We start from the raw sequence: 16,055 nt of genomic DNA, 5'->3' as shown, positions 1-16,055 counted from the left end.
GCGATCATATGACCACATGACCAATAATAAACAAGAAACGTAAATAAGTTAAATCAATCACCCAAAAAACAACACAAGTTACATATGAGAGAGTTTATTAAAATATTAAAAGAGTAATTCACAATATACCTACCAGTAGCCATTAGGCTCCAGGAGAAGTATAAAGTGGGCTCAGCATGCATGTGAGTACTTGCATCCCTGGATCCGATGAAAGCTGTAATGGCACCGGACGGGGTTAAAAGCAGAGTGTGCTTGGCGTGCATGCTGTACCTGCGCTCCCTGGACTTTATGTGGCTGTCATGGCCCATAAAAGGTAGGAACTAGTGTTAGGGACCACTCATGAAGGCGACCTTGACGTGGTGAGTGGCTTATTACGCTTTGGCCAAAATGTACACCAATGCCTTATTCAACATCCAGCATAAAGGCAGGGCAGAGTGCTGGTTGCAGTGTGCGATTGCATTTTGTGTTTTTACATTTATATCTCTATTTCGCCACAGCAATCTGCACCTGCTAGGGGTTGTGCGGGCTGAAATTTTCCATATTTTTCTCTTTGTAGTACGTATTGGAGGCGTAACGATCTCCAAGCAGTCAAGCACACCTGTCCAGTTAATCTGCCCCCTGGAGGCTGGTTTTAAAGTCAGTATAAAACTGAGTCTGCTTATACAGCACCTACCAGTAGCCATTAGGCTCCAGGAGAAGTATAAAGTGGGCTCAGCATGCATGTGAGTACTTGCATCCCTGGATCCGATGAAAGCTGTAATGGCACCGGACGGGGTTAAAAGCAGAGTGTGCTTGGCGTGCATGCTGTACCTGCGCTCCCTGGACTTTATGTGGCTGTCATGGCCCATAAAAGGTAGGAACTAGTGTTAGGGACCACTCATGAAGGCGACCTTGACGTGGTGAGTGGCTTATTACGCTTTGGCCAAAATGTACACCAATGCCTTATTCAACATCCAGCATAAAGGCAGGGCAGAGTGCTGGTTGCAGTGTGCGATTGCATTTTGTGTTTTTAAATTCACAATATACCCACAAATAAGAGCACTCTGATTTTATTTCTAGTGATACTGTGACAAATGTTTATGTTAATGAGGGAACACTTGTGGGTGGGCCTATAACCCTGTAACCACCCACAGATGCAGGTTTTTTTTCAGTTTTTTTCTGTTTATATTTCTCTACATGCATCCTATGATTGTTCTTAATCTTTAACCCGATGAAGGGGATTTTTCAAACTCAAGATGGTCTTGACCGGGTCTTGACGTGCCAAAACAGGATCTTTATTCCTTCATCCAATTACAAAGTAGGGACAGTTACAGTAGCAGCAGCAGTAGCTATGACAATAGTGGCCCCATGACAGAGTGTTAACATCACTGTTTATGTTTCCGTTCTTCTGATCCATCAGAAGAACATAAAACAAACAGAAAAAACAATCCTGTATTTTGGGCATGTCGATGTTTTGCATCAGAATTTTATCAGTAATTGTAAGCCAAAACAGATTGATTTACAATGATTTGGTCAATTTGGGGGAGGGATTTGTGTGGTTCATTTCGATAACCAACACTCCTCCCAGGTTTTAATCATCCAGCAAGTTCCGCCCACCTGGTTTTAACCCTAACTGTTTGGGGCTGCACGGGTGCTGCAATAAAGGGATTGCTGTGTGTCTACCTTTTGCCAACAGGTGCGGGTTACCCGCTCAACATCGCTAGTCATAGTAATTAGGAATTGTAATACTGGAACAGACTAATTTATTTGGTAAAAGACAAATTTTGTTCACTACAAGACCAATGTTTTTGCTAAAAGAATAATTTTTCCAATAAAAAAAGATGATCAACTCGTGGGCAACTCTGCCCACAGTGTGGTAAAAATTACCGCTCTGTAACACTAAATTGCAGTAACTGGCAAACAGCAGCCATTAAATATCAATGTAGATACACCACAAACAGTAGCATGCGATAGGCGTATCACCCCAATTTGTGAATCAGGGTCTAATAGAATTCTTTATCTATTTACACTAAAATCAGACAGGCGTATTATCCCAATTTGTGAATCAGGGCCTAATAGAATTGCTTATCTATTAATCAATGTGTCTATCTATAACAGAACAGATTAGGTATTAATGGTGCAACAACTGAACTACAGTAGATAAACACGCCTATATATTAGACCGCCTATTGAGACTGAGTCTGATGCACAGTAAGTCTGTGTATAACAAAACAGATTAATTATGAATGGCACAGCAGATAAACTAGATAAACGCGCCTATATATTAGACCGCTTGTTGATGCTGAGTTTGACACGCAGTAAGTCTGTATAACAAAACAAATTACGTATGAATGGCGTAGCAGATGAATTAGATAAACACATCTATATATTAGACTGCCTGTTGACAATGAGTCTGATGCCCAGTAAGTCTATTTATAACAGAACAAATTAAGTATAAATGGCGTTGCAGATGAATTAGATAAACATGTCTATATATTAGACCAGTGTTTCCCAACCAGTGTGCCTCCAGTTGTTGCCTTTGGCTGTGCGGGCATGCTGGGAGTTGCAGTTTTGCAACAGCTGGAGGCACACTGGTTGGGAAACACTGTATTAGACCACATGTTGACAATGAGTCTGATGTACAATAAGTCTGTTAAACAGAACAGATTAAAAATGAATGGTGCAGCAGGTGAACAAGATTCACAGGGCAATTACACTGAGCCAACTCTGTCCCTGCACTGTCCCTATCCAATATTCTGCAATTAAAAGCTTTCTAACACACCATTTTAGGAAAAAAAACTATTTGTTACCACAAAGTGCAAGGAAATTCGGATTAATGGCGAATTTAATTTTTCCTTAAATTCAGATTGAAGTCAATTCATTTCACTTTGATTTTCACAACACTACCTCCAAGCCCTGCTATAGTAATGCTCCTATTAACCGCCTCCGGACCGCCTAACGCAGATGTGCGGTCCGGAGGCGGCAGCCCTGCGCAGAGTGACGCATATACGCGTCATCTCGCGATAGCCGAGATCGCTCGCTGGCAGGCTGGAGATGTGATTTTTTTAACCCCTAACAGGTATATTAAACGCTGTTTTGATAACAGCGTCTAATATACCTGCTACCTGGTCCTCTGGTGGTCCCTTTTGTTTGGATCGACCACCAGAGGACACAGGTAGCTGTGTAAAGTACCACAAAACACTACACTACACTACACCACCCCCCTGTCACTTATTAACCCCTTATGAACCCCAGATCACCCATGATCACCCCATATAGACTCCCTGATCACCCCCCTGTCATTGATCACCCCCCCTGTCACTGATTTTGTTTTTGTTTTTGTTTTTTCTTACTAAGTCTCATATTCCACTAACTTGTGTCAAAAAATAAAATCTCACATGAACTCACCATACCCCTCACGGAATCCAAATGCGTAAAATTTTTAGACATTTATATTCCAGACTTCTTCTCACGCTTTAGGGTCCCTAAAATGCCAGGGCAGTATAAATACCCCACATGTGACCCCATTTCGGAAAGAAGACACCCCAAGGTATTCCGTGAGGGGCATATTGAGTCCATGAAAGATTGAAATTTTTGTCCCAAGTTAGCGGAAAGGGAGACTTTGTGAGAAAATACAAAAAAAAAATCAATTTCCGCTAACTTGTGCAAAAAAAAAAATAATTCTATGAACTCGCCATGCCCCTCATTGAATACCTTGGGGTGTCTTCTTTCCAAAATGGGGTCACATGTGGGGTATTTATACTTCCCTGGCTTTTTAGGGGCCCGAAAGCGTGAGAAGAAGTCTGGGATCCAAATGTCTAAAAATGCCCCCCTAAAAGGAATTTGGGCCGCTTTGCGCATCTAGGCTGCAAAAAAGTGTCACACATCTGGTATCGCCGTACTCAGGAGAAGTTGGGCAATGTGTTTTGGGGTGTCATTTTACATATACCCATGCTGGGTGAGATAAATATCTTGGTCAAATGCCAACTTTGTATAACAAAATGGGAAAAGTTGTCTTTTGCCAAGATATTTCTCTCACCCAGCATGGGTATATGTAAAATGACCCCCCAAAACACATTCCCCAACTTCTCCTGAGTACGGCTATACCAGATGTGTGACACTTTTTTGCCGCCTAGGTGGGCAAAGGGGCACACATTCCAAAGAGCACCTTTAGGATTTCACAGGTCATTTTTTACACATTTTGATTTCAAACTACTTACCACACATTAGGGCCCATAGAATGCCAGGGCAGTATAACTACCCCACAAGTGACACCATTTTGGAAAGAAGACACCCCAAGGTATTCCGTGAGGGGCATGGCGAGTTCCTAGAATTTTTTATTTTCTGTCACAAGTTAGCGGAAAATGATGATTTTATTTTTTTTCTTACAAAGTCTCATATCCCACTAACTTGTGACAAAAAATAAAAAATTCTAGGAACTCCCCATGCCCCTCACGGAATACCTTGGGGTGTCTTCTTTCCAAAATGGGGTCACTTGTGGTGTAGTTATACCGCCCTGGCAATTTAGGGGCCCAAATGTGTGAGAAGTACTTTGCAATCAAAATGTGTAAAAAATGGCCTGCGAAATCCCAAAGGTGCACTTTGGAATATGTGCCCCTTTGCCCACCTTGGCTGCAAAAAAGTGTCACACATGTGGTATCGCCGTACTTAGGAGAAGTTGGGAAATGTGTTTTGGGGTGTCATTTTACATATACCCATGCTGGGTGAGATAAATATCTTGGTCAAATGCCAACTTTGTATAAAAATTTTTGGGAAAAGTTGTCTTTTGCCAAGATATTTCTCTCACCCAGCATGGGTATATGTAAAATGACACCTAAAACACATTCCCCAACTTCTCCTGAGTACGGCGATACCAGATGTGTGACACTTTTTGCAGCCTAGGTGGGCAGAGGGACCTACATTCCAAAGTGCACCTTTCGGATTTCACCGGTCATTTTTTACAGATTTTGATTGCAAACTACTTCTCACACATATGGGCCCCTAAATTGCCAGGGCAGTATAACTACGCCACAAGTGACCCCATTTTGGAAAGAAGACACCCCAAGGTATTCCGTCAGGGGCATGGCGAGTTCCTAGAATTTTTTTTTTTTTGTCGCAAGTTAGTGGAATATGAGACTTTGTAAGAAAAAATAAAAATAAAAAAAATCATCATTTGCTGCTAACTTGTGACAAAAAATAAAAAGTTTGATGAACTCACTATGCCCATCAGCGAATACCTTAGGGTGTCTACTTTCCGAAATGGGGTCATTTGTGGGGGTTTTCTACTGTCTGGGCATTGTAGAACCTCAGGAAACATGACAGGTGCTCAGAAAGTCAGAGCTGCTTCAAAAAGCGGAAATTCACATTTTTGTACCATAGTTTGTAAACGCTATAACTTTTACTCAAACCATTTTTTTTTTGCCCAAACATTTTTTTTTTTTAAAGACAGAACAATAAATTTAACGAAAAATTTATATATGGATGTCGTTTTTTTTTGCAAAATTTTACAACTGAAAGTGAAAAATGTCATTGTTTTGCAAAAAAATCGTTAAATTTCGATTAATAACAAAAAAAGGAAAAATGTCAGCAGCAATAAAATACCACCAAATGAAAGCTCTATTAGTGAGAAGAAAAGGAGGTAAAATTCATTTGGGTGGTAAGTTGTATGACCGAGCAATAAACGGTGAAAGTAGTGTAGTGCAGAAGTGTAAAAAGTGGCCTGGTCATTAAGGGGGTTTCAGCTAGCGGGGTTGAAGTGGTTAACCACTTCCTGATGCAGCTATTTTCCATATTTTTGTTTTCATCTTTTGATCAGGAGCTATTAATTTTAAATTTTTATGTTCACATAACCATATCTGGGCTTGTTTTTGTTTTTTTGTGGGACTTTTGGACTGTCTAATGCCATCATTCAATATTGCATACAATGTAGTGAGAAGATGGAAAAAAATTCTAAATGGTGCGGAATTGGCAAAAATTCTATTCCACCATCGTTTTATGGGTTTGATTTTTATAATGTTCCGTATATGGTAAAGCTGACATGTTAAAGGTGTTCTCCAGGCTTTTAATATTGATGACCTATCCTCTGGACCCGTGCTGATCAGCTGTATGAAGGGAAGGGGCGTGCAGTGCTGTCTCCCTTCTCTTTTACTGTTCGCTGATGCTATGCCTATGGTGAGCAGGAAGAGAGAAGGGAGGTGGCACGCACACACGCCATTCCTTCATACAGCTGATCGGTGGGGGGGCCAGGTGTTGGACTGCCACCAATCTGATATTGATGACCTATCCTTTTTAAGATCAGTAAGATTATGGCGATACCACTATGTATAGTTTTTCTTGCGTTTTAATACTGAAAAAAATATCTTTGAAAATGTTTTTTTTCTTTTCATCACCATATTCTAACCCCTATAACCTTTTTGTAGTTATGTGTACGGTACTATATGAGGGCTAATTTCTTATGGGTCAATCTGTACTTTTCAATGAGTCAATTTTGGGTTGTATAATGCCGGTTTAAAAGAGCAGACACCTGGCGGCCATTGTTAAATGTCCAGCCTCCACGTAAAATTACCTTGGCGTCCGGGAAAGGGATAATTAGCCAATTAAAGTTAGGCTACTTTCACATCCGCTTTTTTGTTGGATCCCTGACAGATCAGCAAAAATGCTTCTATTAGGATAATACAACTGGTTGCATCCATTATGAACGGATCTGGTTGTATTATCTCTAAAATAGCCAGGACAGATTCGGCACTAAAACCATTGTAATTCAATTGGTGCCGGATCCGTTTTCTTTTGTGTCCAGCTCAGCATGCCATGATACACTAAAAAACTGTGCTTGCAGCGTTTTTCTGTCTAGCATGAGAAAGCAGCCAAATGGAACAGAATGCATTCTGTCTCATTCCGCTCCGCTCCGTTCAGTTTTGTCCCCATTGACAATGAATGGGGACAAAACTGAAGCGTTTTCCTCCGGTATTGAGATCCTGGGTCGGATCTCAATACGGGAACGGAAAAACGCTGATGTGAAGAGAATATTGGTTTGTTGCCTCATTTTCAATGATAAAGAAGTGAAGTGAAAGTAACATAAAATGCCAAAAGAATGAATGTCAACAAGAGCTGGTAATGTACATTAATTATATTAGAAAAACCATGTAATTAATAAATAAACCTAAACCTAATTTTAACTATGTTAAATTTCAGTTAAAAAAAATCTGAAATTCTTAAAATGTAAACCATGTAAAACTGTGTATTCATTTCTAGCACAATAGTTTCATAAATCATTCATCTGACAAGAGCAGATATGGTTAACACTGTTATCTTTCTTGGACTAAAGCCTTGGATTTTGTTATAGAACATACAAAGTGCATGTGCTTAGTACCTAAGGGAAGTCACCATCTGCTGAAGATAAAAGAAAATGACATGTTTGGTCAATGATCTCTTCAAACCTCTATATATAAAGGTATGGAGAAATAGAAATGCCATAGAATAAAGATATTAACTTCATAATCATATTCCTATTACAATAATGTAAATAGTAAGTGTTAGCACATGCAATTTTTATGCCACTATATATTCGCTCTGGTAGACAGGATAAGCGGACGCAGTATAGAGGCATCAACCAGTTCTTAAATCAAACAGTTTAGTGTTTATTCACACTCTTGGCAAGTTTATAAACAAAAAGTCACATTCAACACAAAAAGTCACCTTTTGGTTTTGGTGTTAGTTTACACAAAGCTGGCATTTCTGCCTCAAAGAGTCCATGAACAGACTTTAGGAGGCCTGTTTCCCCTCACACTGGTCTCAGACCTCCAAGCCCAGCACAAGCCTCAGATCCCAATAGAGAGATCCTTTCTGCTGAACCCAGCTGTATTTTAAAGGCAGCTAGGTGTTGTCAAAACCCGGACGGGCACATGAGTTCAGTCCGGTGTTGGACCCCACCTGGCCGCTAATCAGTCCAGCAGCACACATTGGTAGGAAAATACCTGCTCCCCCCCCATACAACTCCCTTTACTGTGTAACTCCCCACCCGGGACAGGGCCTCCGCGTTTCCCTGCAACCGGCCTGCTCTGTGTTCTACTGAGAACTTAAAGTTCTGTAAGGATAAGAACCATCTGGTGACCCGAGCATTCCTCTCTTTGGCCTGGCTCATCCACTTGAGAGGGGAGTGGTTGGTCACCAGACTGAACTTTCTCCCCAACAGATAATAGCCGAGAGACCCAAGTGCCCATTTGATGGCCAGGCACTCTCTCTCCACTATACTGTACCTGGTCTCGGCTGGGGTGAGTTTGCTGCTCAGGAAAACATCGGGATGTTCCTCCCCATTGATTTCCTAAGAGAGTACAGCTCCGAGGCCTACTTCAGAGGCATCGATCTGTACCACAAACTCCCTCTTGAAGTCAGGCGTCACGAAAACCGGTGACCCGCACAGGACCGACTTCAACGCGGAAATAGCCTCTTCCGCCTGGTTATTCCAGCGGACCATCACGGACTTCCGTCCCTTTAAGAGCCCTGTCAATGGAGCTGCTAAAGTAGCAAAATGGGGAACGAACTTCATATAATACCCACCATTCCCAGGATTGACTTTACTTGCCTAGTGGTGACAGGTTGAGTGGTGACAGGTTGGGCCAGTTCTGTATCGTTGTTCAATTGGGGTTTGATGAGTCCGCAATTCACTGAGAATATTAAAGATACCTGCAGGGGTTTTATAAGAAATAGTATCACTGAACAAAAATCAATTCCTCTTTTAAAACATAACATTTAATTATTGTCTGTTACTAAAAATCCCACTTCAATAAATTTCGATAACGAAAAAGAATATATATGTAAATACTTATGCCTATAGTTAATTAAGGTACAATCAGATTATAGAAACCTAATCACATCAAATTATTTGCACTGCTGCTCGACAAGAGTATAATCTATATTGACAGAGATGAGTACATCAACTATAGATAGATCGCCACCATATGGTTACTCACGGTACTGTTGACCATTAGGCGTATATTTGTATCAACAGGAGTATAAATACCCTGGTATCAGGTGGTTCCTTCTTGATGATCAGTGGATGCCCAGTGCAAATCGTCTTGTCGGACTTTGTTATTCCTGATAATTTTTTATTCCATTCCAAGAAAATAGGACTAGTTTGATTTTAGTGTCCAGACTACAAGTCCACTCATAGGCATTTTGGGAGACTAAGCCTATCCAGTGGCGTTGCCAGGGGGTGCGGGGGGTGCGGGCCGCACCGGGTGACACCAGTCTGATGGGGTGTCACCCGTCCCCACTCACCCGCCCCCACCGGCCACCACACTGACTTACTGCAGTGCAATTTAAATATGATAAATCATTTAATTAATCACCTACGTAGGTCTGGCTGGCGGCTGCTACTGTCTTGCCTGGCCAGCCTACGTGTGCCGTGCGGTGCGTGCGGCGCTCAGGTTCAAGGAGGCGTGACTGAGTCCATCAGTGGGGCCGCGACGGACGGCAGCGCCTACGTAGCTGTCTGGAGGACTCTGCATGGAGGGAGGCGAGGAGGCGAAGCTGCTCTGCTGTGGCCTGTAAAGCTGCCTCTCCAGGCTGGCAGCAGAAGAACACAGAGAAGACTGAGTGAGGCACGACTCAGCCCAGAAGAGCTGCTGAGTTGATTGGAGAGGGGGGAGGGGACTGTATTGTAAAAGAGGGGAAGAGAAGAGATGGGGGACAAAATGTACAACATGTCTGTACCATGGAGCCTGGAGGGGAAGAAAAGAAATGTGCCACCCATGGGGGGGGGGGGGTGACATGATGAGGGGACCCGGGACAATGATGAATGGAGGGACAATGTTGGAGTCTGTGCCATGGGGAAGGGGGGGTGACATCATGTCACCCCCCTCCCCCCCATTTGGCATAGACTCCAAAATTGTCCCTCATCATGTCAGACCCCTGATGGTGCAGACTCCAACATTGTCCCCCATTAGGGAGCATAATGGACGGGGGTTGACAGCTGATATGAGGGGCATGATGGATGGGGGCTGACAGCTGACATGGGGGACTGACATGACGGTATGATGGCTGACATGAGGGGCATAATGGATGGGGGCTGACGGCTGATATAGGGGCTGATTTGAGGTATGATTAACATTGGAGGTCTGATTGGTGGTCTGACCTGAGGTATAATGGAAAATATTGTTTCTTATTATACTCCTCTAAAACCTATGTGCGTCTTATAGGGCGAAAAGTACAGTCCTCAAACCAGCGATTGAAGCAGAGCGAAGATACCAGGACCACACAGAGGAGAAGCCAGCTGCTGCAGACAGAACCAGGACAAGGTGAGCTGCGGGGGGGGGGGTCGCTGAGATGTAGCTTCGTTTGTGTAGCCACCTGCCCTGGTCACGTCCACGTGACAGCAGTGACTCACTCACACAGGTGGCCTGCCCAGTGTCTTCAGCTTGTCGTCCTCCTCCTCCAGTGGCCAAATCCCGCGCCTGTGCCGAGGATCTGGATGTTCGCGCCTGCGCAGGCCCATACAGTGACACTCCTGCAAGCGCCGCATCGGAGGGCTGTTGAAGCTGCCAGCCTGCCTACCTCCTGACTTTGGCAATAGCAATATTTTTACTGCACAGTACGTGTCCCCTATATTTATATGTAATAAATAAAGAGTCCCACAGTACATAATGTGGCCAAAATATACCTAATTACATAACATTCCCAATAAATAAACTTATTTTTATGTGAAAAAAGGCTATTTAGCATTTTTATTAGTGATACTCTTTGGTGCCAGGTGGTGTACCCTGGCATTTTTATTATGGTATACCACCTGGCACCAAAGTGTATCACTTTAAAAAGAAAAAAAAAATTGCCATTTTTCACATAAAAATAGGTTTATGTATTGGGAAAGTTATGTAATTAGGTATATTTTGCCCACATTAAGTACCACATTATATAACATATTTTTGGTTATCTGACTAAAAAATTATTGCTGGGGGGGGGGGGGGTGACACCATTTTCTACCGCACCGGGTGACACCAGCCCTAGCAACGCCACTGAGCCTATCCACTATGCTTACCCTGCCTACAAGCGGAGTAATCACTCCGAAAGGTGCGGCCCCACTTCTCGGTGGCTGTACCCTATTATGCTGTCCCTGCCTGCCAAATTCCCAGATGTTGGGGACTGCCAGGCGTAGATAATAATAGTTCCACAACTTGAATATAGGAAAACAAGGGAATAAGGTATCCAGGTAGGGACCTTCAAAGGTGGTGATATTGGTAATAGGCATACATTTTAAAACAAAGTTTAAATCCCTTTGGAATGAAGAGGTCCATCAGGGGATCGTAGTCATCATGCACGGTGGCGCTGATAAAGATAATCCTGCCATTAGATGAATGGCTAGCATTTTGTTAATTTGGGGTTTGATGAGTCCGCACCCAATGTCATATCCTAGGTATTTAGTCTCCTCTAACCCTATCGTACATTTTTTTGGGTTAGCGGTTAGTCCAGCCTTCCGAAAGGAGTCCACTACGGCCTGCACCTTGGGCAGGTGACTCTCCCACTCGGTACTATGAATGACAATATCGTCCAGGTAAGCTGAGGCATACCTACGATGGGGACGAAGTACAATGTCCATTAATCTTTGAAACGTGGCGGGGGCGCCATGAAGGCCAAAGGGTAACACCTTATACTGGTACAGCCCCTCAGGGGTGATGAAGGCAATTTTAAATTTGGCAGTACCGTTAAGGGCACTTACCCTTTGGTGAGGTCCAAGACTGAGAAATACCTTGCCTGTCCTAACGGCTCGATTAGCTCATCCACCCGGGGAATGGGATACGCATAAAATTTAGAAATCTCATTTAATTTACGAAAATCATTACAGAACCGTAATGTCCCGTCTGGCTTGGGTATTAGAACTATTGGGATGGCCCACTCACTTTTAGACTCCTCGATGACATCCAGCCTCAGCATTAGCTGCACTTCCTCTGAGATGGCTTTTTGCCGAGCCTCGGGCACCCAGTACAACTTTAATCGGAGTTTTGCCTGGGGCTCGTGACAATATCATGCTGGATTATGGAAGTGCATCCGTGTTCCAACTAGCGAACTCCCTGGCTTCCCCTAGACAAACCGACTGCGGTCTGTCCTCAGGGCAGGTCTCCCTATCCTTCCAGGGTTTTAGTAGATTAACATGGTAGACCTGCTCCGGCTTTTGCCGCCCTGGCTGGTGTACCTTGTAATTTACATCTCCAATTTTCTCTATTACCTCGTAGGGCCCCTGCCACCTAGCCAAGAACTTACTGTCCACTGTCGGTACCAGAACCGAGACCCGATTACCCAGGTTAAAGCTTTAGACTCGAGCCTGCCGGTTATAGATTCAACTTTGGGTTTGCTGAGCCGCCTCCATATGTTCCCGAACCAAAGGCAACATTGTCTCTATTTGTCCTTGCATCTGGGTGATGTATTCAATAGCACTTTTGGTGGATGAGGGGGTAACAACCACGTTGAATGTGATGGTTAGGGAGGTGGCGGACTTGCTGCCGGGCCCTGAATTGGCAGACTTGAATGATTCTGGTGATAATTTCGGTACAGCACAACACAGGGACCTGAGCCTGCGAGAATGTGTTAATGTGTGTTGTGCTGTACCGAAATTATCACCAGAATCATTTAAGTCTGCCAATTCAGGGCCCGGCAGCAAGTCCGCCACCTCCATAACCATCACATTCAACGTGGTTGTTACCCCCTCATCCACCAAAGTGGAAGTCATCCCTACCGCTGGCCCTTCGGCCTCGGGTTCCCAGGGTTCTGGCCTCCCACTTAAACAAGGCCAATCCCCTGGGGTTATCCCTGACTCTTGGGGACCGGTAAGTCTCATAGCTGGCCACAGTTCCTATGTTTAGTTCATAGTGTAGATTTGTGGCGACGGACACTTCATGAATACTCATGCCGGCAACCGTGGTTAAAGACACCAGAGCCGTGGGGTAGTCTTTTAAGTCAGCATGTATGCACATTACCTCGACTTTCCTGCCAGTAAACTCAGCGGGTCGCACCAGGGTACCCCTTACCAGGGTCACCAGACTCCCCGAGTCCAGCAGAGCCACCGCTGGAGTGTCTCTCACTTCTAATTGGCACAGGTGATTATTATCCCTGGTACCTGTTGCACACAGCTTCCTGGCATACAGCAACCGACGGTAGCCTTAGTTAGTGTCCATGGGCTCAACCCTATGGGGACAGTTGGCCCTTACATGACCAGGCTCCTGACACCACCAACAGATCACCGGAGCCAGGTCCGCAGTGGGTACCTCCCGGGCAGGCTTTTTTGGCTTCTGTCTCCGGGTCTGGGGTGGGGATTGTCGGGGTTTAATGCTGGTGTCATTGGAGAATGATTAATTAGAAAATCATGTAATTTCTTATCAATGATCCCTTGATCTATATAGCATTTCAACATATTCAGAGGTTTTGACTTTATTTGGAATATTATTGGTATCTGATAACTGTCATTCAATTTCCTGCATATATCTGGCTTTATCCATAATAACAATAGAGCCTCCGTTGTCGGCGGGCTTAACTATCAAGGTCTCGTTCCTCATCAAACCACTTATCACTTGTTTCTCTCAAACTGTAATGTTCTGCGTCATTCGCAATTCTCCTCTTTTTATAATATCCATTTCACGATGTACCTTTTGAGTTACCAAATGCACAAATGTCTCAACCGGATGATGAGTTTTTGGAGGGATAAAAGTACTCTTTAGCCTTAAACCCAGATTAGTCAATTTAATAATCTCACTCCCACCTCCATCATCTGTGTCAGCATCCAATACGGTCTGTACTGACTCTTTTGTAGAAAAATTAGCTTTTAGTCTCACTTTGCGGAAAAATTGCTGAAGATCCACATTCATTTGGAAAGTATCAAATTGACTAACAGGGTTGAATGAGAGACCCTTTTCAAGTATCTGTATTACCATATGATCTATAAACTTTGAAGATAAATTGATAACTAAAGAGAAATGCCTACCTGAGACACGTCAGTACAGTCTGTACGGGCTGCTGTATTTCCGGACCTCCACTCCTTTCGGCCTGACCCGGCGTTTCCTCGTGGTGGACGCCGTCCATAGTCCTACCTGGAAAAAGGATGTGTCTCCCAGGAGTCATTCATATCGCTCCCTGAACTTGAGGTGTAATAGTTTCCAGGTCTGGATCCTCCCCTGTAGCCAGGTTGTTGCCTTTGCGAGGTTTCCTGCCATCGGAATACCCTGTTTAATGCGTAACCTTCGCTATCTCTGAGGAATTTGGATCACTTTTTATCCTGCATCTCCTTGCGGTAGGTGGCAATGTGGTTCTCCACTGTCTCTTTCAACTTAGTAAACTTTTCAATGGTAAAGGAGTCTTGTAGTTGTTATTCAACGTTATCAACTTTATCTTTTATCTCGGTTATTGCTTTCTGCCATCTATCCACAGTTAACAGCAGGTCCAAACAGCATTTGTTAATGATTTTTTCAAAATCTGAACAATAAGTTTGATCATCTGAAAAGAAGGTTGTGCGCAAATGTACCCGCATGCCCCTCGGGATTCGATTCAATTTAAAATATTCAGCCAGAGTGGTGGCATGTAATTCATAGGAAGCAATTCTTCTTAAATCATGTTCCCAATTCCCAATGTCTTTTTTTGAATTCACTCGAAGGGATTACCAGAAAATCATTTGAAGATGTCACTTGGGATAAAATCCTCGTCGCATCATCCTCATTGAAGCTGAGGGTATTCGCTGTACTCGTCATTAGTAGGAGCGGTGCACGTATCAAACAGCCAAATAGTAACCAAATTCAACAGCTCACGATCCTCCTTCCACTGCACGGGAAGAGGCAGTCCCCACCACAGAGTCCAATTAGAAAATCCCAGCAGACGTACTTGAATAAGCATTGTATTCTTTATTTATTCATACAAAAATATCCAATAACAGGACGCGTTTTGGCTCATTCAGGGGCATGCGGGTACAAGTCCGCTCTCAATTCATTACCCAAACAAATGTAGTGATGTGGTGCAACCACGCTCACCATCGCCCCCGCTAACTGTCTGCTAAAAACCCTCCCCATGGGCATAATCCGGCACGCAAAATTTAGCTTTCCCAGAAGTGACTGAACCTCACGCAATTTTATCTTTTTTAACCGACTTGCCCTCGCTACTTTCCATTTTAAATCCACCAACTTATCCATAGGCAGTCTATATTTTATCCTAACCGTGTCAATCACTATTCCCAAATAACTCAATTCAGTGACCGGCCCCATTGTATTTTCCGCTGCCAATGAAACCCCAAATGCCCCAAACAACGTACCCAATCTGTGCAACAACAGTGCACACACGCTAGAATCCGCGGGCTCAATACACAGGAAATCGTCCAAGTAGTGAATGATGGATTCACAGCCTGACAAGTCCGCCACTGCCCATTCTAGAAACGAGCTAAACGCTTCAAAATACGTGCAGGACAGAGAACAGCCCATTGGCAAACACCAATGCACAAAAAATCCCCCGCCCCAAAAACACCCCAACAGATGCTAACAATCCGGATACACTGGCAATAACCAAAACGCCGCCTCTATATCAGTCTTGGCAAGCAACAAGCCTTTTCCAAACTTCTTAACCCATGCAACTGTCACGTCAAATGAGGTATAAACCCCCGAACACAAGGCCGGATCAATACCGTCATTGATCGACGATCCCCCAGGAAAAGACAGATGATGATGAAGTGTTTCTGCCACTACCTTCGGATGTTTCCTCGCCGATCTCAAATTCCTTTTTAACAACACTGCCTCCCCTGGAACGAACGGAATCTTAAAACTCCATAAAAAACCCTCCCGTAACAAAATTGCCGCCTCTTTATCCGGATATCTATCGAGCTACCGGCTCCATCCTTTCCAGACGGACCGGCATCTCCCCCTTTGCTATTGCTATCCCCCCCCAGTTTTGTCTATTTCCCCTGAAACATCGCACAGCCCCATGGGACCCTCCACATATGCTGCATTTGTGCTTAAATTTGCACTTTGCTCCGAATTTACTGCCCTCGTCTTTAAGTGAGAAACATAATCCCTTTGTGGATGCTGCCGTGACATTGTGTTGACCCCCCCCCCCTC

This window comes from Bufo gargarizans, chromosome 4 (assembly GCF_014858855.1).
Source record: "Bufo gargarizans isolate SCDJY-AF-19 chromosome 4, ASM1485885v1, whole genome shotgun sequence".
Lineage (NCBI taxonomy): Eukaryota > Metazoa > Chordata > Amphibia > Anura > Bufonidae > Bufo > Bufo gargarizans.
The sequence above is the reverse complement of the archived record's forward strand: the minus strand, read 5'-3'. Positions refer to the sequence as shown.